Genomic DNA, 13,613 nt, shown 5'->3' with positions numbered 1-13,613 from the left:
AAGAGCTGACAAAAGAAGCAATGATATATCAGAAAAATTTGTCATAGTAATTCGAATAACAATATTAACGAGAGTATTTAGAACAACTGATGTGATAAATTTATAACTCCCGTTCTCTTTATCAAACCAGATTTTGTAAACAAAAGTTTTCTTTAGATATTTTACGCTTCTCAAGAGACATCGCTCAAGTCGATTCGTACGTTTTAACCTTTCAGAATTATGCGTATATTTCTAAGCTGCCCCCTGCTGGTACAGCAGTAAGTCTATGGATTTACAACACTAAATTCAGGAGTTCGATTCTCCTCGGTGGGCTCAGCAGATAGCCCGCTGTGGCTTTGCTATAAGAAAACACATATTTCTAAGCGTCAGTTTTACTTTTGAGATATATGTATCAAACTTACAAGCGCAAATAATAACTTCGTATATTATTTTTCTTAGTGTATTATGTGTAATTAAAATATTATGTGTAGAAACATTTGCCAGTTACCACTATTTTTTAATCGATGTTTTAGGCGTATGAGGGTGTTTTCTTTTAGCAAAGCCACGTTAGGAAATCTGCTGAGCCCACCAATGGGAATATAACACCTGGTTATAGTGTTGTAAATCCGTAGATTTACCGCTGTACTAGAGTGGTGCGATGTTTTAGGCAATATAAACATTTTAACATTTAAATTAACAACCTAATGTTTCTGTTTTAGCTCAGAGACCGAAAAGCTGTTTCACTGAAAAAGTATGATGTTATCAGTCCATTACAAATGTTAATCTTACATGTTATATGTATTTGTGAAATAAAAGAATGTTATTTGCTCATGGTTTAATTGGATTACTTTTTAAGCACTTTCAATTTTAGATATATAAGTAAATAAACATTTTCATATACGTGAACTTATTGTTTGAAACAAGAAAAACCGTTATTACAGTATTAAACATTTTGAGCAAAACGAATGTCGTCTTACACCCAACTGTAAAATAATAGTGAGTTATTTAAGATAATATATAAGACCTTAAAAAAACAACACATTTCTAATTTCATGAATGTTTCTTGTACTTAAATATTAAAATAAAAATATTTCATATATATATATATGTTTTTGACGTACTGCATTCATGAATTGAAGACACTTCTGAAATAATTTTGAGCTGATGTGCAATAAATCATTACATCTGGCCAAACAAATAGTATGAACTCTAGATTAATAATCAGAGATTAAAACAATCTTAGTGTTCCATGGAAAGTTTATACTAAGTACAAAAACCTTCTGGTTAAGTGGTAAATGTGTCTGTAAGTTATAAGTAACTTAAACTGGTTAAAGCTAAGTGAATCATACAGGTTCTATAGAGGTATATACATTTTGCTAACACTGACAGATTTTAATATTTTAATCGTTTCAAAGTGGTATAAATTTATTTTATTTAATATGTATGTCAAATATTATCATTTATTCCGCTAAGTTATTTTTCTGTCTCATGTCGAAAATACGAAATTTGAAATAACAGTAAATAACTTTTTTCCTTTAAAAGATTACAGTTACTCATAAAATTATAATAGTATGTTCACAAAAATTACCTTATTGTAAAATAATACAGGAGTAATGTAATTTATCCATAGTAGAAGTAATATTCTTGTGATAAAACACTGTGATGAAACTGACAATGGAAGCAAGACATTTTTTTTATGTTATTTTATTTCATTAGACCAATGGCGATTTCAATCAGATGTACGAAGCAAATCATCCGTATATTTACATTTGTCTGCCAGAAATCAATGCTCTGGGGGCCTTTCGTCATTATCGGAATTCCTGTGATAGGCTGGACTTACATCAGGCAAACTCATCAAAAATAACATTAACAACCAGTTCTAGAAACCCAAAACAGTGATCTTAAACGCCTGAGATGACAAAGTAAAAAACCCAGAAGACCTAACAATTTAGTGAATAAATTACATAAACTATAAAATTGTGAAATGAGTGTATACCGTTATTTACTGTGTTTACTATTTATGTGGGAGCATAACATAGTATGTACTTATAACTGCAACTTGTTAAATGTTTTAGACGTAGAGATTTCCGTAAAAGATTAAATGGTTATTTTAGAATCATACAATTAGGAAAACAGCAGTTTTTAATTTGAAAGTAATGGCAAAATATAACACTCGTGTTTTAAGTAGTAACCGAAAAGTAAGAATGTTGGTTTTTGTTTCTTCTATGTAATATGATTAAGACATTTAAAAAAAATATAAGCTTACAGTTTCAAATATACGCTAAACCTTTATTTTATTATCATTTCCAATATCTTCTGTCTTTGTTATGAGTAAATATTTCCTAATCAGAAGAATAACTGATTAGGAAATATTTAGTTTTAATTTAGGATTCTTAAAACCTTCTCTTCTATAAAACAGTTCTACAAGACTGGTATTAATTATTTCACACCAAATTAAGGCAGTAACTTGATAATGTATTTTAAAGTGTAGATTTTTACGAGCTTTTGTAAGATGCTTCTCGTATTATGTGCCTGTTTGTCAATCTGTACACATCCTATTGTTTTATGTATGTTTTTTTATTTACATATCTTAAAATTGTTTTCAGGCAAACATTGGTAAAAAGCAACATATATATATATTATAATGTATTCTTATTATTGTACTCAAAAGTGAGCAAAAGCCTCAAACAGAATGTTTCCAATATTTATTTAACGTGTCCCAGAATATTACGTTATATCCGACAACTGTCATCATGAACCAATTACCAATCGCATCTTCTAATAACATAACTTTTTAAATATTTATATATCCTCAACTGTACTCTTCATATTTGTTAGCTCTTTGAGAAAACAGTCAATAGCGTATAAAGATATTCCTTGTGGGGGTTTTATTCACTGGCCTCCATCTGCTCTCTTATAGGTTTGTTATATGCCATCATGCCCATCTCAGTATAGCATTTACACGATGAATTCAAATGATGTACACAAGAAACATGAAGTATGATGAGGCATACATAGCAAGAAGTATTGTACGCTCCGAAGTAAAATAAAATACCCTGAGATTTCAAGTTAAAAAACAAATATTGTTTCAATGTTTCTAATATAAAAATATTTTGAAAAGCGATACAAGAATATTCAACTAATAAAGAACAACTTACAGTGACTTTCCAATTATGATTAATAAAGTGCTATCGAATTTTGATATTTCAAAGAAAATACAGCGCAAAATACATTTGCACTTTTATTGCCCACCTAATCATACTTTATGGTGTAGAAGTTAAGAAACTTTGTGATTTTTTAAGCTATTTTTTTGATACCGATGTGCAAGATACATTTAAAAATAATTTTATATTCTTTTAGCAATATGTCGGCTTAATGATGCATTGTTTTGGGGTAAAATCAGTGTGTAAAAAAAGCAATTATACACCACTAAAATATCTGAAATATTTAATATAAAAACCGTAGCATCATGAGTAACAAAAGCATTCATCTATTGCTCTGCTGCTGGTGATAATTATTTGACAGTGAACAATAATTGCTTAGTTTGTTGGTTGTATTACGAAGATGATGATAAGTTACGAACTCATATTTCAATTTAAATATATTTGGTTAGACTTTATCTAAACTACATTCAATAGATTTTCACCTTGATACATAAATAAATACAGATGCAATGCCTTATAATCTTCCGGAATATTATCAATATAACTCTTAGTCTGCAAAATGTGTGCGATCGTTAATCATTGGGATCTTATAAAGGGTTTATTAATTAGTTTTCGAAGTTGTTACAAATATAAACTTAGGAAATACTGACTGCGACCGTTCACAAAGGAATTTCCTTGCACTCGCTCATTTCTATCAAGCTCTGACACCTATTTAATATACACGTTTTAAATGGAAGTTTAAGCTTGTTTAAGATTGTTTTGAACAGGAGATATCGAAGGAAACTCAACGTAAACAATATTTGTCGGAAACTCTTAATCTTTTACAAGTCAATATTCTCTTACACAAAAGAAAGCATAAAGAATTATAAGATGACTTTTGAAAATATGTCGGAACTCAAGATAAATATAAATGTTTTAAACCCGCTTTCAATGTCAATCCTTTGTTTGATTTTTATTGTCTAAAAGTGATATTTACTCTCAATTGAAATAAAAGTATTCGTTTTAAAACGCATAAAATAATACTAAAATACTTCCTACTCGGATATTTTTTATCAAACACAAAGCTATGCAGAATATGCTCTCTGCACCATGTTCACACCGGGTATCAAAACCCGCTTTTTTGCCTATAAATCCCCAAGACGTACTGACGAACCAAGGTGATGGGTAATGACGGTTTGCCCAAAGTAAAATTGGAAATATACTTGAATATCTTATACATCTAAATCTGTATTAGCACTGTTTTATTTCTTCAAATAAGTCTCGAGAGCATTTACTCGATTAATTCAAATAATACACACAAGAAGCACAAAGTATGCTGAGATATACATAATAAGAAGTATTATGAAGTACGCTCCGAACTCCAATAAAATAGCCTGAAATTTTGAGTTAAAAAGGTCAATATTGTTTCAAGAAACACATTTGCATTTGATATAATTAACAATGAATATTTGAGTTAACTGCACCAGTTGTGTAATTTTTGTTAACAAAATAGATTCCGCACGAGATACGAAAATTCTGAAAAGTTATAAGAAAATATAGGAATTTGTAGGGTTTGATATAAGAGTCCTCCGTATGTTTCTGTGGATATAGTAGTCATAACGGTTTTCTAACAATCCGATAGTTAATCGTTTCCATTGATTTGGTCATAGCTGTCTGGTCGGTAACAGTCGTCCCTCTAACAGTTTAGCTCTGAGTTTTGGCTCACAATGAAAACATCACTATTGGGGAATCATTATGCATCATGCTTTTTTCCTTCGATAAACCGCAGGGTTTTTCTTCATCATCATCAGCTTCATTGCTCTTCATCACAGATCAAAACTTGTTTTCTTCTCTCTTTTTTCTTCTATGTTCCGCAGCCCGTTCTACATCATCATCATCTTCTTCTACGTTTTGCATACTGTTCCTTCTCATAATCACTCTTTTTAAAGTCCTGCAGTTCGTTTGTTTTCATTATAATTATAATCATCATATTTTTAGTATTTTTTGCTTCTTCTCTATAAATAGTTTTCGATAAAAAAACTGGACTTGCTTTGTAACCTTTCAGTGAAATTCTCTTCGTGCATTGCTTTGTGTTTTTCTATTACAGAAGCATTGTTCTGTTACAACAACACGATGATTTCAGGCAACATTTAATTAAATATTTTTTCGCCTTCCTTTGGTGTTCTTTGTTATTAAGCACAAAGCTACACACAGGGATACTGTGCATTGCTCACCACGGGTATTGAAACCCTGTTTCTAGCTGTACCAACCCGTAAACACAAATGTATGTGTGTGTAGGGGGGTCCGCCTTTAAGAAAAATATTTGTATATCCTCCAATTTGTTTTAGTTTGGGGGTTGAAGAGCACTGTTGAATTCCTCATAAAACAATACATATTCATTAATATTTGCAAGAGAGTTTAATCAATAGCTGAAGCTAAATATCGTACTATATCTGGTTGACTCAGATATTCGTTGTTAATTCAACATAAAATTTTAATTAAAGCTTACAAATACATAATTATAATATGAGATCGAAATTACATAGAATTGACAAATAACTTTATTCTAATATACACTTGGATAACAAATAAAATTTAAAATAAGTAACCTTTTAATTAGCTCTACATTTAGTAAAAGTTTATTTAGAAAAGCTACTTCATACTGTTTTTTATTTAGCTAAGGCTTTAAAACAAGCATTTCTTTATATTTTACAGTCATATTCCCTATGTTATGTTTCTAATAGCAAGTTGAATAAAAGACATTGATAAATAACATTTTACTGGGGCTTTCATCGTGCCCTTGTTCATGAGTGAATTATATAAGCTATAAACAATTGGATAAGGTCTGTTAGGGTTCCTGAGTGATTCAGACTATAACATTTCGGTTTCACCTGACAATGACTTTTGAAAGACAAGTCTAGAAATGAAATTTGGCATCAAAAGAAAACGTTCTCAGTACAAAATACAAGTTTTTATACAAAAACTCTCTCTTATAAAAGGCATAATATTGAATTTGTGATTTATTCGTCAGTAACCATATAACATAATATTTTCTTAAAACTAAGTCGTGAAAGCTGAAAAACGTGACTAGATTAATGTATTACGTAACTTAAAGACATTGATACAATGTTACATTTTTCTCTCGTCTAACTCAACTAAATTCAAGAAGTTTGAAAACAGTAACTTTCTTTTACATGACTCAGTCTGAAACACATAATAAAAAAGATGGAATTGACTTAGACTTTCTATTATTCTCCTTTTCTACTTATTTCTGATGAATCACCCTGACGGGGTTCGAGTGTGCAAAAACTGAAGGCTTTGTTTGATTTTATTGAATAAGAAACTCATTGATTTCCTTGCATGCCGACTCACGTGTAGTAGATGATTATTGAAATACTAAAGAAAGGACCATTTCTATCATACGCGTATCGTTTATATTCTTAGAGTTTCTGATCTTGCGTGAGGTCTGAGATCTCTCTTAACTTGTTCTTGTCAAAATATTTACACATCTCATTGTAGCAGGCATGCTTTACGTACACAGATATTATGACAGCAGACCGGTTTCATTACTAAAAAGTATTATGAAAATAAATTATGTAAGCGACTGGCTCTTAATTATATTTGAAAGTATATAACATAATTTTAATAATACAAAATCATAGGGAAAACATATCTGGAGCAAAATCTCTTCAGGATATTATTGTAAAACTATGTCTAGGATTTCATCATTACTGCTAACACATGATACTTTTACATATAAATATTGCTGTAAAGAAACAAAATCTGTTTGTTAATGCTTCTTTATATGAAATATGCTAATTTCGCTTTATTACTTTTTCTATACAAGTATTTTTCACACAAAAAAGATAAGTTGTTCGTTATGCAGCCTTATTATGACTTTCAAGTGCTTCTGAATTGGTTGCTTTTGTTTTATAATCGACGCGAGAAAACACTAAAATTAATTAATAAGAAAACAGTTTATCAGGAAAGTATTTTTGCAAACAAAGTGAAACGAAATTATAAGCAAGAAAAATTACCAAAATAACCTAAGAAACCATAGCAGTTAAAGATGCGATTAGACCCAGAGCCAGGATGAAAAATTGTGGGGCAGTAGGCTGGAGAGCAAATTACTTTGTGATTTGTTCTGTAGTTAAAAGAATGAAAACTGGAAAAAGAATTCAGAAATCTTAATGGTGAGAAGGTGTTCTAAAATCTCTCACCTTCGTCTTTCAGTTTAAAGGATATGGTAAAACACAATAAATAAAGGAAACCTTCCATTAAGTGTAAATGATGATAAACGGAGTTTAAATATATGAAAATCCTTGTGAAATATATATTGAAAATGACGGTCTTTTCCAGTTTATTAATATCTAATTATCGATTCATTTAAATAGAGAAAGTTATAATGTTTGTTTGTTTTGGGAATTAAGCACAAAAACGCACAATGGGCTAACTGTGGTCAGCCCACTACCGGTATCGAAACTCGGATTCTACCGGTGTAAGTCTGCAGACTTGCCGTTATGTCACTGGTAGGAATATTATTATTATTAAATAATATGTGATAGAGTACTTGTTCGTGCCTGATAATAGCAAAATATTTTAATTATTTAAACAAGATCAAAGAAAGAAGATTACCTTAATTCAAATGCAGTTCTGAGTAATTAACTTATATAATTACAAAATCATTTCTGTAATTCAGTCTAATCAACTCAAAAACTAATTATACTCTATAAGATTTAACAACTGTACCCTACATCACAAGATAAAGTCACAAAAACCAATCCAAAAACGTCACCAGACCAAATGCGCTTCTTGATGTATTGTTTTGGGGGGGAGGAGAGGTTATCCAGTTTTTCTATAACTTCTCTTCCACTCTACCTTGATTATTACTTACTTGGTGAAGGGAAGATTTTGGATGTATGAAATACACATTTCACAATTACGTGTTAGTTATATGTATTTTTCTTGGACGTTACAGACGTGATTTATATAATAATTTTAAAGCTAGTTCAAAAACTTCTTACTGAATATGCAAGCAGTGAAATCTCATTTTCTTAAGAATTAATATTAATATTTTTTATACATTCTTATTTAGAGCAACTACATCATGCATTGATTTTTTTCCTTATTTCTATGACACTGTATTATCAAGTCTCTCTTCTTTAAGAAAGGTTTGCAATTTTCGGATGATAAGATTCAGCGTTCTATCATTCTACTTAATAACCGCAAGTTTAGGATAAACTTGTATAGATAACTACATTGTTTATAATAGCTTCAAATGTTAGGTGCAAGTTTAGCTTGTATATGATATAATATTGTCTTTACTAGGTTCTATGATTTATCTTAAATGTATCGCTTTTACTTCTTTAACACCTTCACATTAAATTCTAAATTAGTTTCCGATAAAAATAAAAAATTACTTATGAAGACGAAGTGTTTCAATAACATTTTCAGATCAAGACGTTTGTTTGTTTGTTTTTACAAAAATATAATTACAATAATATACCAATTCGAGTGAAAGTAAAAATTAACCACTATACCATTCAAACAGTTTGTTTCACTTTAAAGAAAAGATAAGATAATCATGCCAATGATATATTTGCTCCATTTTATACTATTTATACCGTGCACGTCTAGATGACTACTATTCTAGCAACGAAACTTCAAGTACATGATAGCATCGTCCTTCAGACTCTCTGCGCTTGACATTGTTCGCGCTCCTGTGCTAAATGAATATCGTTATACCACGTGCACAATGAAGAAATGCAATAAGATTATGTATTTTTGTTTGCTTGTTCCTTAGATGAAACACTATAGATCAGTAGTCTCCAGATTTTCGAGGAAAACACAGCGATATTTACATCTGTCGGACATCACGCGAACTACTATCTCGAGGTAGTTCACAGTTTTAACATCAGATCGCGCTATATTTCTTTTGACAACGTTCTCGAATGTTTGAGATATGTGTTTGTTTTCTTGTACTTTCGGCTACGCCAGTAACTTCTCGAACATTCTCGTTTTTTAGTTTTTGTATATAAATACCTGTCTCGTTTTCGAGTCAGTCAGTAATCGAAATAACTGAAGAGTGTTGTGATCATGTGTCTGCGAGGTCCAGCAAAGTTCAGTGAATTATTTTGTTGAATTTTATTCCTTGTGCATAAAAATGTAATGATTTTTTAGCATTAATAAGAAGTGTGAGAGTGAAGAAAAGGATGGCGAACCACAGACAAAGTGGTAAAGCTTTGAAGAAACGGAAATATCGGAAATATGACGATAGTTATCTAGATTTTGATTTTACTTTGGTAGATGTCAATCATGAAGAGTTTCCGCAGTGTGTATTATGTCTAAAAGTTTTGGCATGCTTTCAAGTAAACTAAAACGCCATTTAGAGACCAATCATCCTAATATGGCTAGTAAATCCCATGATTATTTTACCAAATAGTTAAAAGAATTGAAAGAACAAAAAGGTACATTTTTGAAAGAAGAATCAATACCAAGCAATGCTTTGCTAGCATTCTACAAGATGGGATATAGAGTTGCAAAATGTAAAAAGCCTCTCATCATTGCATAATAACTGATTTTACCGGCTGCAGTGGTTAGGGTGAACATTATGGTTGGTGAATCTGTAGGAAAACTGCTTTTAAAGAGGCCTTTATCCAACAATACTGTCAATCGTAAAATCCCACACATGGCCGAATACCTCAACGGTCAGCTCACTGAAATATATGAAAGGGAAGGAATTCGGGTTACAACTAGATAAGAAGACGGATAGTAACAAGAATACTCATTTGATTTGCTACATACGGTTCGTGGATGGTGACAAATTTGTGAAAGATCTTCTCTTTTATAAAAGCATCACTGCAGGTACAAAGGCTCAAGACTTATCTGAGATTCTTCACACTTTTATGTGTGAAAACAACTTAGACTGGACTACGTGCGTTGGCGTTTGTACCGATGGCAGTCGCTCTATGTTCGGCTGTTATGGAGGATTGCAGGCATTCATATGAAGCAAAACTCCTGATGCACTGTGGACCCACTACACAATCCACGGGGAAGTCCTTGTGTCAAAGCACCTGAATCTTCCACTAAACTAAGTCCTGGAGAGTGTGTTGAAAGTGGTGAACTTTATAAAAACTCAGCCACAGAAGGCAAGGTTTTAAAATCTGTGTGAGGATACTGGATCTGAACACACATCTTTGTCGTACTATTGTAGCTCGCGATGGCTCTCTTGTAAGAATGTATTGTCCCTGTGGTTGAATTACGACAGAAACTCTACTCTTATCTCGAAAAAAAAACACAAATGTGGTAAAAGATTCTTGGATAGTAAATTTTTGTCAAAATTAGCATACCTGTGCGATCTCTTCGAAAAACTACATCCGTTGAACCTCTCTTTTCAGGGAAGCAACATGCACGTTCTGAAATTCGCAGAAAATGTTTTAGCCTTCAGAAGAAAAAGTTACTACTAAGGACAAGAAAATGAATGAAGATGGTGGCAAAGACTGTTATCTCCTGTTGCAGTAGTTGTTACATCCAATGAAGTTGATTTGACCCACGAACTAAAATATGTTTTTGAGAAGCACCTAAAACAGCTCAGTGACTGGTTTGAAAATTACTTTCCAGAAGATATGGAGAAGTTTGCATGGATACAAGATCCATTCAAGGTTAAAGTCTCACCTGAATTTACCTCAGCAGAAGAAGTAGATCTAATTAAATTGTCTTGTAACAAGACTTAAAAACAAAATTTGGCAGCATGGAACTGAGTTTTGGATATCAGTGAAAGATGTATATCCGCTGTTAAGTGCTAAATCTTACCGAATCCTAATTACATTTGCGACTTAATATCTCTGCAAAGCTGGGTTTTCGGCGGTTGCTGTGATAAGAAGCAAGTACCACGCGAAAATCAATGTGGAAGAGGAAATGAGGGTGGCAGTGACCAATCTGATCCTAAGGTTTGAGAAACTGTGCTGTGTACAATCTGATTCCAAGGTTTAAGAAGCTATGCAGTGTCCAACAATAATTGTAGTATTTAAAAATGAAATAAAAATATTTTTAGTTTCAATTTACGTGTATTGATCTTTTAAGCGGCTACTAAGTTGTTAAGAAATAAATAATTATTAAGCATTATGTTGTTTGGACCTAACTACATAATAAACAGAACTGTTAGGTTTTTTTTTTGTTTTTTTGCCTAGGAGCGCCGTGAACCGAGAAAGTTTGGAATACACTGCTATTGGTTGATTAATTGGAACCTTTAAATAACTGTAATCGAAAGTCAATCATTCAAGAAAATATAAGTTATTCTCTGAAAATAATTTCGAAGAGGTTGTAATGACCAATTTTATTCTTGTAGATTACAAATTATTAAACGCTGTCGAACACTTAAGTCAGTTCAGGCGGCTGTTATTACAGAAATATAATTCTTAATAGTTCACAATAAGCGACGTAATAATATTATAATATTATTCCAATAACAAGCGTCTCTATTTCTAGTTTTAAGTCTATGATGCAACAACACGTATCAGGACAACTGAATTATCCATCTTCAAACACAATTAGCACAACTTAGTCGCTTTTCTGGCATCGAACCACCTATATTAATAGTTTTTTAAGATTATTTTTGAAAACTTACCAAGTGAAAGTAAGTAAAAGATATAGTAATATTTCAACCACACTATAGCTACTATATCTAGTGCTGAAGAGCCATTTCCTCCATACTAGTATACTTCAGGTTGACTGAGATATGGTAAATATAACGGTGGTTGAGATACTATCTTACTAAATTATTAAACAACAACTGTTATAGAAGAGCATTTTAAACTAAGTTGTTTGGTAGTTTGATATAGTAAATGTGTAATTTAGTGTTGATAAATCTCTATCTTTATTCTGATTTGGTGTTAAATAAATAAAGTTGAGAAACAACGCATTACAAACTTATTCAAGTTCATACCGTAACAGTTGTTGTCAAGCAGACTACTCTAACAAAGTGTCTCAACCGTTACTGTGGCTGATGTATCCCAGTCGGTCAGAACTATCCTGGTATTGAGCGAAGTCCTTGTTAGCACTATATATAACCATAATAGTGTGGTTGACACATGGTTAGATGTACTCGTCTTTACTTTCACCTATTAATGATGTACCGTAACAGAATAAACTTCACTTGTTATTGAACTACACTGTGGTTTCTACTTTTGTAAAAACCAATAATGTAAGTACCCTCTTAATTAAATCGAAGATATTCTCTGATATTTTTCCTTGATGAGAATCATGGGAAAATGACTTAAAATATTGTACAAACACTCTTCAAAGTAGCAAATAAGTACTGTTTTCTAAAGAAGAAACATTGATATAAACACAATATAAGAAACGTTTAAGGTAAAGCATTAATAGCTTGTTTTAACTTTGCAAAGTAGTTTTGCTGGTAGTTTTGTTTTATAGATAAACAGACGACTTTTTTCATTTGCTGGAATAATTTCTAGCATTCTTTAAAGGATATATTAAAATTATCGTAGATTATATTCTAAAAAATCACATGGATTGTTACAGAAGCTCAAATATAAAAAAAATGCCATTTAGAGACTTGAAAAAACAAACAGAAAAGATTTCTTCAAAACATTTGTTTGATTTAATGTGTTTTTTTTTATAGTAAAGCCACCTCGGGCTATCTGGTGAGCCCACCGAGAGGAAACGAACCCCTGATTTTAGCGTAGTAAATCCGTAGACTTACCGCTGTACCAGCGGGAGGCGTGTGATTTAAATTCAAAAGAAGACTTACTGGCACAAGAAATATTATTATTTTCATTATCAGTATAAGATTACTTTCTCAATTCAGCGCTCATGCACACACTGTGTTGAACTTATTTTATTATGGAAGACTGTAGTAAAAGCTTACAAAACTGAAAAATTCAAAGTATGCATTAACATAGAAAGTAGTAGAATATAAACAAAAAAAAAAATTCTTAAAATATACTTTAACATCAGCACTCGTACCATCTCGTAAAAGTATCATATTTTGGAGAAGATTCCACATCCGAAATCAATTTCAACCTCACAAAGAGTGTTTCACTTTGTTCTTTTTCAAGACTGTCCGTACCATTGTTATGTAACACGAATGTTCGAAAATAATAAATTTTAAATCCTCAGTTTTTTGTTGATATTCTATAATTTCGGAGATTTTATATTATTAAAATTGTTTTTCTTTCCATGAGATGATAAATAAATGTGTGTGTATTTCCATTGAGTTACAAAATAAGCTCCAAATATTTCACAAATCTTGTTATCATTCCCAGACTTTCAAAACATTCAATATTTAACTACGCAAGTTGCTTGATCAAAACAATCTGTTATATTATTTATATTTAGTAAAGAATACTTTAGAATTGTAGATGGTTTCTCTCTGAATGTTTAACTGAAAATATATAAAAGTTCAGTAAGGTTTTTTTTCGGGAATACTATGAAACCGTATATAGTTTACTCAAGATAATTTACGCTTTGATT

Source organism: Tachypleus tridentatus, chromosome 13 (genome assembly GCF_004210375.1).
Source record: "Tachypleus tridentatus isolate NWPU-2018 chromosome 13, ASM421037v1, whole genome shotgun sequence".
Classification (NCBI taxonomy): Eukaryota; Metazoa; Arthropoda; class Merostomata; order Xiphosura; family Limulidae; genus Tachypleus; species Tachypleus tridentatus.
Note: the sequence above shows the minus strand (reverse complement) of the source record.